Source organism: Lactuca serriola, chromosome 5 (genome assembly GCF_051521515.1).
Source record: "Lactuca serriola cultivar US96UC23 chromosome 5, Lser_US96UC23_V15, whole genome shotgun sequence".
NCBI classification, from domain to species: domain Eukaryota; kingdom Viridiplantae; phylum Streptophyta; class Magnoliopsida; order Asterales; family Asteraceae; genus Lactuca; species Lactuca serriola.
Window position 1 is genome coordinate 270,281,703 of NC_136412.1, and position 10,162 is coordinate 270,291,864.

The window sequence follows — 10,162 nt, forward strand, 5'->3', positions numbered from 1 at the left end:
TTGCTAACGATCGTCCTGTACGAGTATCAAGGGTTCATCAGGGATGCATATTGGATTTGTTTAGTGAGCAATATCTTATCGATTTGCTTCCCATTCCTAGGGATGAGAAATTGGGCCGAAAACCCGAATCGAACCGAGAACCGAACCGAACCGAACCGAATTAGACCTGAATAAGCAATTTGATTCGGTTTTCGGGTATCTATATAAGGCTTATTCGGTTTTTGGGTTTTTCGGTCCGGGTTACCCGAATAAGGGGTTATTCAGTCCAAAAAACCGAACCGAATATGAAGAGTCTTTTTTCCCTTGCGGCCTTGCGTGAGTCGATTTAGTGTTTAATTTGTTTCTTTAAAAAGTTTGTTATGAAATCATAAGCTACAAAAGTCATAAAAAATACAATATTTATTCGAGTTATTCGGGTTATTCGACTCCTTAATCATCTTGTACATGTTATTTGGGTTATTTGAGTTATATACTTATAGATAGATTTTTGGGTGTTTTGGATGTTTAATATTTAGTGTTTAATTTGTTTCTTTAAAAGATTTGTTATGAAATCATAAGCTACAAAAGTAATGCAAAATATTCGGGTTATTCGACTACAAAATCATTTTGTACATGTTATTCGGTTTATTCGGGTTATATACTTATGAAATCATAAGCTTCAAAAGTAATACAAAATATTCGGGTTATTCGGGTTATTCGACTACAAGGGTTATTCGGGTTATTCGACTACAAAATATTCGTGTTATTCGGGTTATTCGACTCCTTAATCATCTTGCACATGTTATTTGGGTTATTCGGGCCGGAACCGAACCGAACCGAATAATACCCGAACCGAACCGAATAATACCCGAACCGAACCGAACCCATATTGCTTATTTGGTTCGGTTTTCGGTTCATACAATTTGCTTTATTCGGTTTTCGGTTTATTCGGTTCGGTTCGGTTCCGACCCGAATAACATCCCTACCCATTCCCCTGCACGAGAGCACGGCTATTGTGGGGATGGATTGGTTGAGCCCCAATGGGGCAATGATTGATTGCGAGCATCAGTTGGTACGTTTTCAGACCCTAAGTGGGGGAGAGTTGGTGATTCAGGGAGAAGGTGTACAACATGGACCAGCACCCTTTTCGGCAGCAATGGCCAGACGTTATCTCAGCAGGGTTGTTTTGGGTTCATGACTTATGTGATGCATACCTGGGAGAAGGGTACATCGCTTTTGTGCGATGTACCGATTATTCAGGAATACCCGGACGTTTTTCTAGAGGATTTTCCTAGAGTGCCTCCGAAGAGGCAGGTGGAGTTTCGGATTGACCTGGTTCCAGGTGCGGCTCCGATAGCTAAAGCACTTATTGGTTAGCACCCCAAAAGATGCAGGAGTTGTCTATACAACTGCAAGAGTTGTCAGACAAGGGATTCATCCCACCGAGTATTCACCATGGGGAGCGCCGATGTTGTTTGAGAAGAAAAAGGATGGGTCGCATCGGATGTGTATCAATTACTGGTAGCTGAATAAGCTAACGGTGAAGGGTGCATCATGGTTTTCCAAGATTTATTTGCATTCGGGGTATCACCATATGAGGTTCAGACAGGAGGATATGCAGAAGAAGGCCTTACAGACTCGTTATAGCCATTACATGTTCGTGGTGATGCCCGTCAGGCTCACCAACGCTCCATCCGCATTCAGGGATCTCATGAATCGTGTATGCAGGCCTATGTTGGATCGATATGTGATTTTTTTATTAATGACATCTTGGTCAATTCCAAGACTCAGAAGCAGTATGAGGAGCATCTGAGAGAGGTATTGGAGTCTCTGGGGAGGGAGAGGTTATATGCGAAGTTGTCCAAGTGTGATTTTTTGTTGCACGAGGTGTAGTTTCTAGGACACGTAGTCAATCAAACAATATTTTTGTCGATACAGCCAAGGTTAAGGTGGTGATGAGGTGGAAGGTTCCAAGGTATCCATCCGAGATTCGGAGTTTCCTGGGGTTGGCGGGTTACTATCGTAGATTCATTCAGGATTTTTCCAAGATAGTGGTTCCTTTGACCCGGTTGACAAAGATTACCGTCGCTTTTTGTTGGGTGCCTGAGCAGCAGACAACTTTTGAGAATCTAAGGAAGAGATTGTATGAGGCACTGATTCTGACCCTGCCTGAGGGTATTGATATTTTATGGTATACTGTAATGCGTCAATCATGGGTTTGGGTGAAGTGTTGATGCAACAGGGTCATGTGATCGCTTTTGTTTCGAGTTAGATGAAGCCTCATGAGGCGAATTATCCTATGCAGGATCTAGAGTTGGGGTTGTGGTTTTCGCCCTCAAGATTTGGCGACATTACCTCTATAAGGCCTGTTGTACTATCTACATGGATAACAAGAGTCTGAGATATCTAATGGATTAGTTGAATCTACACATGAGGCAACACAAATGGTTGGATGTGGTGAAGGATTATGATTGTGAGAAACTTTATCATCCGGGGAATGCCAACGTGGTGGCGATGCTCTTAGCCGCAAGGTTGTTACTACCTCGATCATAGATATATGTTTGAGGATGACCGTCATCACCCCACTTTTAGAACATATTCGAGAGGCTCAGGTTGAGTCTATGAAGGAAAAACACTGAAAGAGTGAGCGCGTAGTGAGTCAGGTGGCTTCCTTTTATTATGATAGTCGGGGATTATTGAACCTTCATCGGAGGGTGTGGATTCCATATTGGGGTGGTGCGCGTCAGGTTTTGATGGAGGACGCGCACAAATCGAGGTTATCTATTCATCCCAGAGTGACAAAAATGTATAGAGACCTCCGACATGACTATTGGTGGATATGCATGAAGCGAGACGTGGTTTGGTATGTTGAGAAGTGCTTTTCTTGCAATAGATTCAAGGTCGAGCATCAGCGACCTCACAGAAAAATGGAGTCGTTGGGTGTTCCCGTTTGGAAATGGGAAGCGATTATGATGGATTTTATCACGAATTTACCCCAGCCAGGGTGCATAGTGGACTCGATATGGGTCATCATGGATCGATTGATCAAGAGCGCATGTTTTATCCTGATCTATGAGAGTATTTCGGTTGAGAAACTGGCCGACATTTACATTCGGGAGGTTGCAGCACGACAAGCGGTGTCGGTTTTGGTGGTTTTTGATAGGGATGTTCGGTTTACTTCTAGGTTCTGGAAGAGATATCATGAGGAATTAGGGACTCGTCTGCATTTGAGCACGAGTTTCCACCCGCAGACAGATGGTCGGAGTGAGCGGACTATCCAGACATTTGAGGATATGTTGCGGGCTTGTGTTATGGATTTTGGTGGGAGTTGGGATACGTATCTTCCTTTGGCGGAATTTTCATACAACAACAGTTATCATGCTAGCATCGATCGACCTCTTTTTGAGATGCTCTATGGGAGGAAGTGCAAGATCTCGATATATTAAAGCGAGTTCTGTCAGCAGGTTATATGGAGTACGAAGGTGGTACTCAAGACAATGGAATTGATCCAGCAGGTCTGCGACAGACTTCAGACAGCACAGATCTGATAGAAGAGTTACGCAGATAGATTTTAGTTAGACTTAGAGTTCTAGGTTGGGGACATGGTACTCCTGATATTAGTCCGATTCAGGAAGCAAGATAAAGTTGGGCCCCATGTATATTAGTCCTTTCACAGTTATAGCCCAGGTAGGCAGGGTTGCGTATCATTTGGATCTACCTGAGGAGCTTAGTCAGATTCATAACATTCATGTCTCTCAGCTGCGAACATATTTGGTTGATGATTCTGCAGTGGTTCCATTAGAGGACATTCAGGTGGATGATCGCCTGAATTATATAGAGAGACAGGTGGCGGTTCTTGACAGGAGGACGAAGACTCTGCGAAACAAGGTTTTGGATCTCGTGAAGGTGAAGTGGCAGCACCGAAAGGGTTCAGAATGGATGTGGGAGCTTGGGGATGAGATGATGGAGCATTATCCAGAGTTATTTATAGCAGTGAACTTCGAGGACGAAGTCTAATCCAAGTGGGGGAGAATTGTTACACTCAATTCAAGGTTTTTACATTTTGATCCTTGGTATACAAATAGTTTGCAAAATTGGTCCCTATGGTGTTAAATGAAAGTTTGGGGAAAGCGTATGTTCATTGGGTGTATGCTCTTATACGCTGGGCATACGTGGTTAGAGGATGAACCCTAATTTTAGGGTTTGGAGCCTATTTAAACCACCGTATGCCCCAAGGTTTCCTCATTTTCCAACCTTCACATCCCTTTTGAGCCTCATTTCGAAACCCTAACTCGTCTAGAGAGATTTACCTCTTTTATGTGTGTTTTAGTGGGTGTTTGGTGAACCATGGAGAAGAAGAAGCTTGGAGAAGGAACATTAATCAATTTGGAGCTTATAGATCCAGAATATACCTTCATTTCTCAGCATCACTAAGGTATAAAGCTTCTATACTGATGACTCTATGTGTTAGATCTAGTCTAGGTCTTTTTTTAGCATATTATGGTCCCTTGAGTCATCCTTGTGAGTATAAGCCACTCCAAAAGCTAAGCATGTTAGATCTTATCATTTCTGATATTGTTAGTGCATAAAAATGTCATCTTAATGGGTTTTGATGAACCATGCTAGAGTTGGTGTTCATACTAAGGACTTAAATGGATAAAAACGAGCATTGGGTCCCATTAAGACATGAAAAGGAGTAAAGTTTCCAACTTCACGTGTTAAGACCTTAAAATGAACTAGATGTGTTGGTTGGACATTAAGGGATTAATAGATTAAGTCAAAAAGTTGAAGAGCGGATCACTGTCCAGTACGACGGGCGTACTTCTTAGTACGTTGCACGTACTGGGTTAGTAACTTGTTTTTGGGTCAACACACGTACGTGGGGCGTACGCTGTGTTGTGGACTTCTTTTGATTTTTTGGCCACTTTTGGACTCTAGGGTTTTGAGCTTTGAGTGCCTTTTGGATTTGGGTCATTATAGGCTTTGAGTGCCATTAAGTTTGGGCCATGCTTAATTGGGCCACTTAAGGAAAGGGTAAAATGGTCTTTTAGCCTAGGATTTGAGATAGTGATTAAAGTCTCAGTTATGGTTTCTGACCCGGTTATTAATTAGGGTATTATTTGATCATATAGTGTAAGGATTTTCCGGATCAACAGTCTGAGCATCTATTTGATTGACAACAGATTGAGGTGAGACTCCTCACAGTGTTTGACGGGTCGAAGGCACCAATGTTGATCCATGGATTGTTGTTATTTGTATGCTAATTGTCTGTGTGACCCTTGCATGTATTGTATGTGTTTTATTTATGTTGGGCAGCGCCTGATAAGTGTGTTGGGTGGGGCGCATTGCATGTTACTAACAGATTTGTATCAAGCGGGGCCCGATGGATGGCGGGAATGGCCCATTGTATGTATGGTGTGGGGTATTTTAGGGAACTCACTAAGGTTTGTGCTTATGGTTTCCAGTTTATGTTTCAAATACTTCCGGTTTGAAGGGGAAGAGCTTGGGATGATCATATTGTACACACCATGATTTTCCGCTCTATCGACTCTGATGTACCTTTGAATGATTATGGATATACTATGATTTTCTTATGGGTTGATAAAGATATTTGGTTGATGGTTTATTTAATATAAAAACAGAAAAAATTGGTTTTGAGTTTTTGGAACGTTACATTTTGCGTACTCCGTTTCTAGTCTTTTGTTCTAACGAGCCATATTTTTACGAATATGTAAGAATGTAATCACATATGTTATTAATATTTAATAAATTTTGCATTCTTAATCTATTACATTCATTCGTTTCTACTATTTTTAATGGTAGTTGGTGACGTTTTCCCTTAGTTGTCACAACCCACACCACCTCCAACGTGGAACATCACCACCAACACTACCACCAATGTTTCCCCTTCCCTCCTCCAACGTGAGACGTCACCACCCAACCCCTTATCCACTGTAGTTTCTACGACACAATAAACTATTCATGCTTATTTGCAAATGCACATGTTTTATTTTAAATTCAAATTTTAGTTTGTCTTCTCTATAATTCAAGAACAAATGGAGATGAATTCATTAGTACAAAATTCTGAAAATTATTGAATAGAAGATAACATCGTATAATAAGAAAAACTTGGTTATTTAGTAAATTCCAAGAACATGGACCATGAATCACACACACTGAGTAGTGAATAAGAAATCAAGCAAATATTTAAATTCATCATTCAATATCATTGAATTAACCCCAATAACATTGATAACTTAATCTAAAATCTACAAACCAATTACTCATATATGATTAAAGTAGCCAATATATCAATTGATGAAGAAGAAATTGGTCATCTTCTATTGCCACACCCCCAATGTTGGGTGGCGGGGTGAGGTAGGGAAAGGGTGCTTTTTTTGATTTGGTCCCAAAAATTCAAGATCTATCCAAGTTTTCATAATCTAAGACTTCCATATCTACCAATATATTTAAAACTAAACATCACAAAAGCCAAATCATACCAAACCCATAAGGTATCGATGTTGGAATGGGGAGTTACTCTAAGAGGAAAACTAGAATAAAGAGGTAACAAGGTGGAATTCCTTTATTCCTAAAAAGGTTAATATTTTGATATGGTGGGTTCTTTTAGATAAAATTCCAACTAGAGTTAACCTTGTTTCTAGAGGAATTTATGGCCCTCCCATTTTATGTCCCATTTGTTCGTTAGAAGTGGAAGAATTATATCACATTTTCGTTAAATGTGAAGTGGCAGCTAGAACATGGAATGTGGTGTTCAAGTGGATGGATATTCATCAAATTGGTTTTGACTCGGTGCAAGGAGTTGTTTTTCTTTAATCAATGATATGGTCATGAACTTAAATAATAAGGTTATTATCAATGAAATCGTTTGCACTTTGATATGGTATATTTGATGATATATGAACAATTTGCTATTTGGAAATGGGAAAATGAAGAAAAGTGAAATTTTTTATTCTATTAAAGAGTCTTTTATGGTGTTTTAATAGAAATAGGAAATGCCTTTTAAGTTGGGTTAATTGGCTACAATTCCCTTTAAACTCTTTGTAATTGGTTTCTTCTATATGTTCTTAGTATTTTTCAGTCTCTTCTAGACCTTCCTTTTGCTCTATGTTATTATCTTAAAAAACAAAAAATCATAATATATGAAGCTTATGTATTTGATTGCTAGTTAAATATCTAATTCATGAAGTCAAGCTAACGAATGGTAGGTGGGCTATTGTCAAAACGCTTATCTGTTGTGTCATTTGGATTTTCTATAGAAAGATGTAACAAAGAAGAATTATAGGATTCATTTTGGGATGGTTAATATTATGTTATGGATTAGTAACCAAAATCAGAACTGAAAAGGCTATTTATAGATCTGAACGCAACTGAAAAGAGTATGTATCGATCAATTTTTTAAGGACCACGTGCTAAAAATCTATCATCCTTATCATAAAGTTAAGACCTAAAAAAGGTTATAGAAAAACAAATTCAAGGACACGGTACCTACAACCCGGTTAGTAGCAGGTGACACTATAACCTACTACACCAGAAAAGCACATGAATCTGACTCCAATGTCTGCCTCTACCTCAAAGAAGACATGAGAATGCAATTCAGATTCTATAACCTCACAAGCTGCTTCAGGAGAAAAGCTTTTGCAAAATCACGTTCATAAATCAATTGCTTCCAATTATGTAGACTATTATGAATGTGTGGCTGCTGACCTTGTGAAAGTGACGAGTCCTTCACTCGGTCCAATGACAGAAAGTTGAGCTGGAAAGGGCAAATCAGCCGCGAAGAAGAACAAAATCTTCTCCATTTCCCCGCCTTCATGTTGTCCCCTTCTTGGATCAAATATGCAAAATTTCAATGCTTCACTGGGATTAGTAATAGCAGCAGATGACAAACCCATACTACAACTTCCGTGTCATTAACCTTAAATCCAACAAACAAAGAAGTCACTGGAAGAACCATATATTTGTAACATATATCTTGCAATACATGTATGCTTTGAAATTGAAATTGAAATGGAAACTCTAAATTTCAAATAATCAACAATAATTCTATTTTGATTGACTCTAAATGTAAATTAAGATTTCAATTATAGCAAAAACAACCTAAGCTCAAACCTGGAACAAATTGTTCATAAGATTTGTTGAAAATACAACAAATGTATCTAGAATCTGAACTCATAGAGCCATAATATCCTAAATCATGACAACAAAATCAAATAAGTTTGAAATTAAGATTGATACACCATTTGCACTGAAACAGATCTTCGACAAAAATCACTCGCTTTACCTCCATCTCCTCACACTTCCTCTTTACTGGTGTCAACATCGACTCAAACTCATAAATTTCAACTTGCGTGAGAAATGTTTGAAGAAAAAATTAAAATAAAAGCTAGGATTAAATATGAACTAACCTTGAATGCAAGAGCCAGCTGAACCAAGAATGCAATTAACCGGTAAGAACTCTGAAACCAAAGAGGATCAACATGCCTCTTTTTACCAATAGTCAACAACATATGAATTACAACCTGAAATCCAAAAAAAATTCAACTCCAGTTCTATAAATTAGGAATTGGACTTGGAAACATGAATAGAGGAAGGAAACACAAGTTCTTCAAATATGAGAATTTAAACTTATGCTTGGTGAGAAATTAAGGCACCTAAAGTTTGGAATCTAAAACTGGAAGAAATAAACTGAAGATTAGGTTCGACGGAAACATGATTAGGGGTTTTTAGGGAACTTTAGTTTCGTCTGTGTAGCTTTCGATTGGAAAAAAATCCTAGGTGACTGGGTCTGGACTTTGAAATCGAAGCAATCCAAGGGGGTATGACATACGGAGAAAAGGGAAACAATCGGAAGCGACATACAGAGAACCCCCACCCCCACTCCCTCTTTGCCTTCCCTGTTAAGGACGGCCACCTTGGTCTTCTTGCTCATCGTCGTGCCCCTTTAGAAGGTAGGTGAAATAGAAACGAAGAAGAAAAGATAAGGGGTATCGAATGGTGAGAAGGTTTTTTGATGAATGAAAGCATATAGAGGGTAATGGTTGGATGATAGAATGGGATTCGGTGTGGTTTTTGGAATAATGGATGATAGAACGAATGAGAAAGCGGTGGGAAGGGATTTGAGTAACAATATGATCCGTCAAAAAGTGAGGTGAGAGCAGTCAATAACACGTACCACATATGATACAGACACAGTATCCTACACGTGTACAATTCCAATCTCAAAACTAGTCTAAAAGGACTCCCTGAAAAAAAAAAAAGTAGAAAACATGTCAAATTTATCAAAGAGAAAGAAATAGTGGGCCAATTATGTCAAAACCTTAGGACCACTTAATTCCGATCTTTATAAGTAACAAATATAATTGAGGGAACACTTATGTCAATCCCTTAGCCATTTTAATGTAGCTAAGGGTAGACAATTTTAATATATATATATATATATATATATATATATATATATATATAATTATCATTTAATGAAATAAAGTTATGAAGTAACATACGACATCATATCAAAATACATAGAATATCAACTTATAAAACAACAGTTTATTAAACTTCTCTTAAATATCCAACTAATCAACAAAATAGCAATAACATCTAAGATTATATTATAGTTCAAACACTTGTAACATCGTAGAGAATTCTGAAATTCATAGCTAACCTATCTACACTAAACCTGTAGCATAAAGTCTAAAGAAATCATAAACAATTAGACTCCAATTTTATAAAACACTATATCATATAATGAAATAAAGTTACGAACTAACATATGGAATCATATCAGAATACCTAGAATATAGACACACGACATATCAGTTTATTAAACTTTTTCTAGAATATTCAGTTAATAAGAAAAATAAAAGTAACATGTGAAATTAAATTCTAGTTCAAACACCTATAACATCTTAGAATTCTAGATAATAAATATACGATATTATAAATTCATTGCTAAACCTAGCTACAATACATAATTTCACAAAAATGTTTTATAAATCATAATCGTTGATATCAAGGATAATTCAAGAGCATGTAGAACAAAACTTCTTGAATTGTTGTTGATTTATAAATCAAAATAACTATATCATAAACCCTAATTACGTAAATCGTAATAATTCTATGACCAAGTTATAATTTAAATATAGACAAAATCAATACATGT

The 10,162-nt window shown here is 37.9% G+C and overlaps 1 long non-coding RNA gene across 7 annotated transcripts; it reads right to left on the bottom strand.

Moving 5' to 3' along the window:
* Positions 1-7,336: 7,336 nt before the first annotated feature.
* On the bottom strand, positions 7,337-9,153 carry LOC145054281 (uncharacterized). Of its 7 annotated transcripts, XR_013684752.1 has the most exons (4): positions 8,831-9,153; positions 8,409-8,522; positions 8,113-8,190; positions 7,337-7,918 (listed from the first exon to the last, which is right to left on the bottom strand). It is a non-coding gene; the product is annotated as an uncharacterized LOC145054281 (long non-coding RNA). The 7 variants fall into 7 exon arrangements; XR_013684751.1 differs by having other exon boundaries at positions 7,337-8,190; XR_013684754.1 differs by having other exon boundaries at positions 7,337-8,310; positions 8,831-9,151.
* Positions 9,154-10,162: the final 1,009 nt, after the last annotated feature.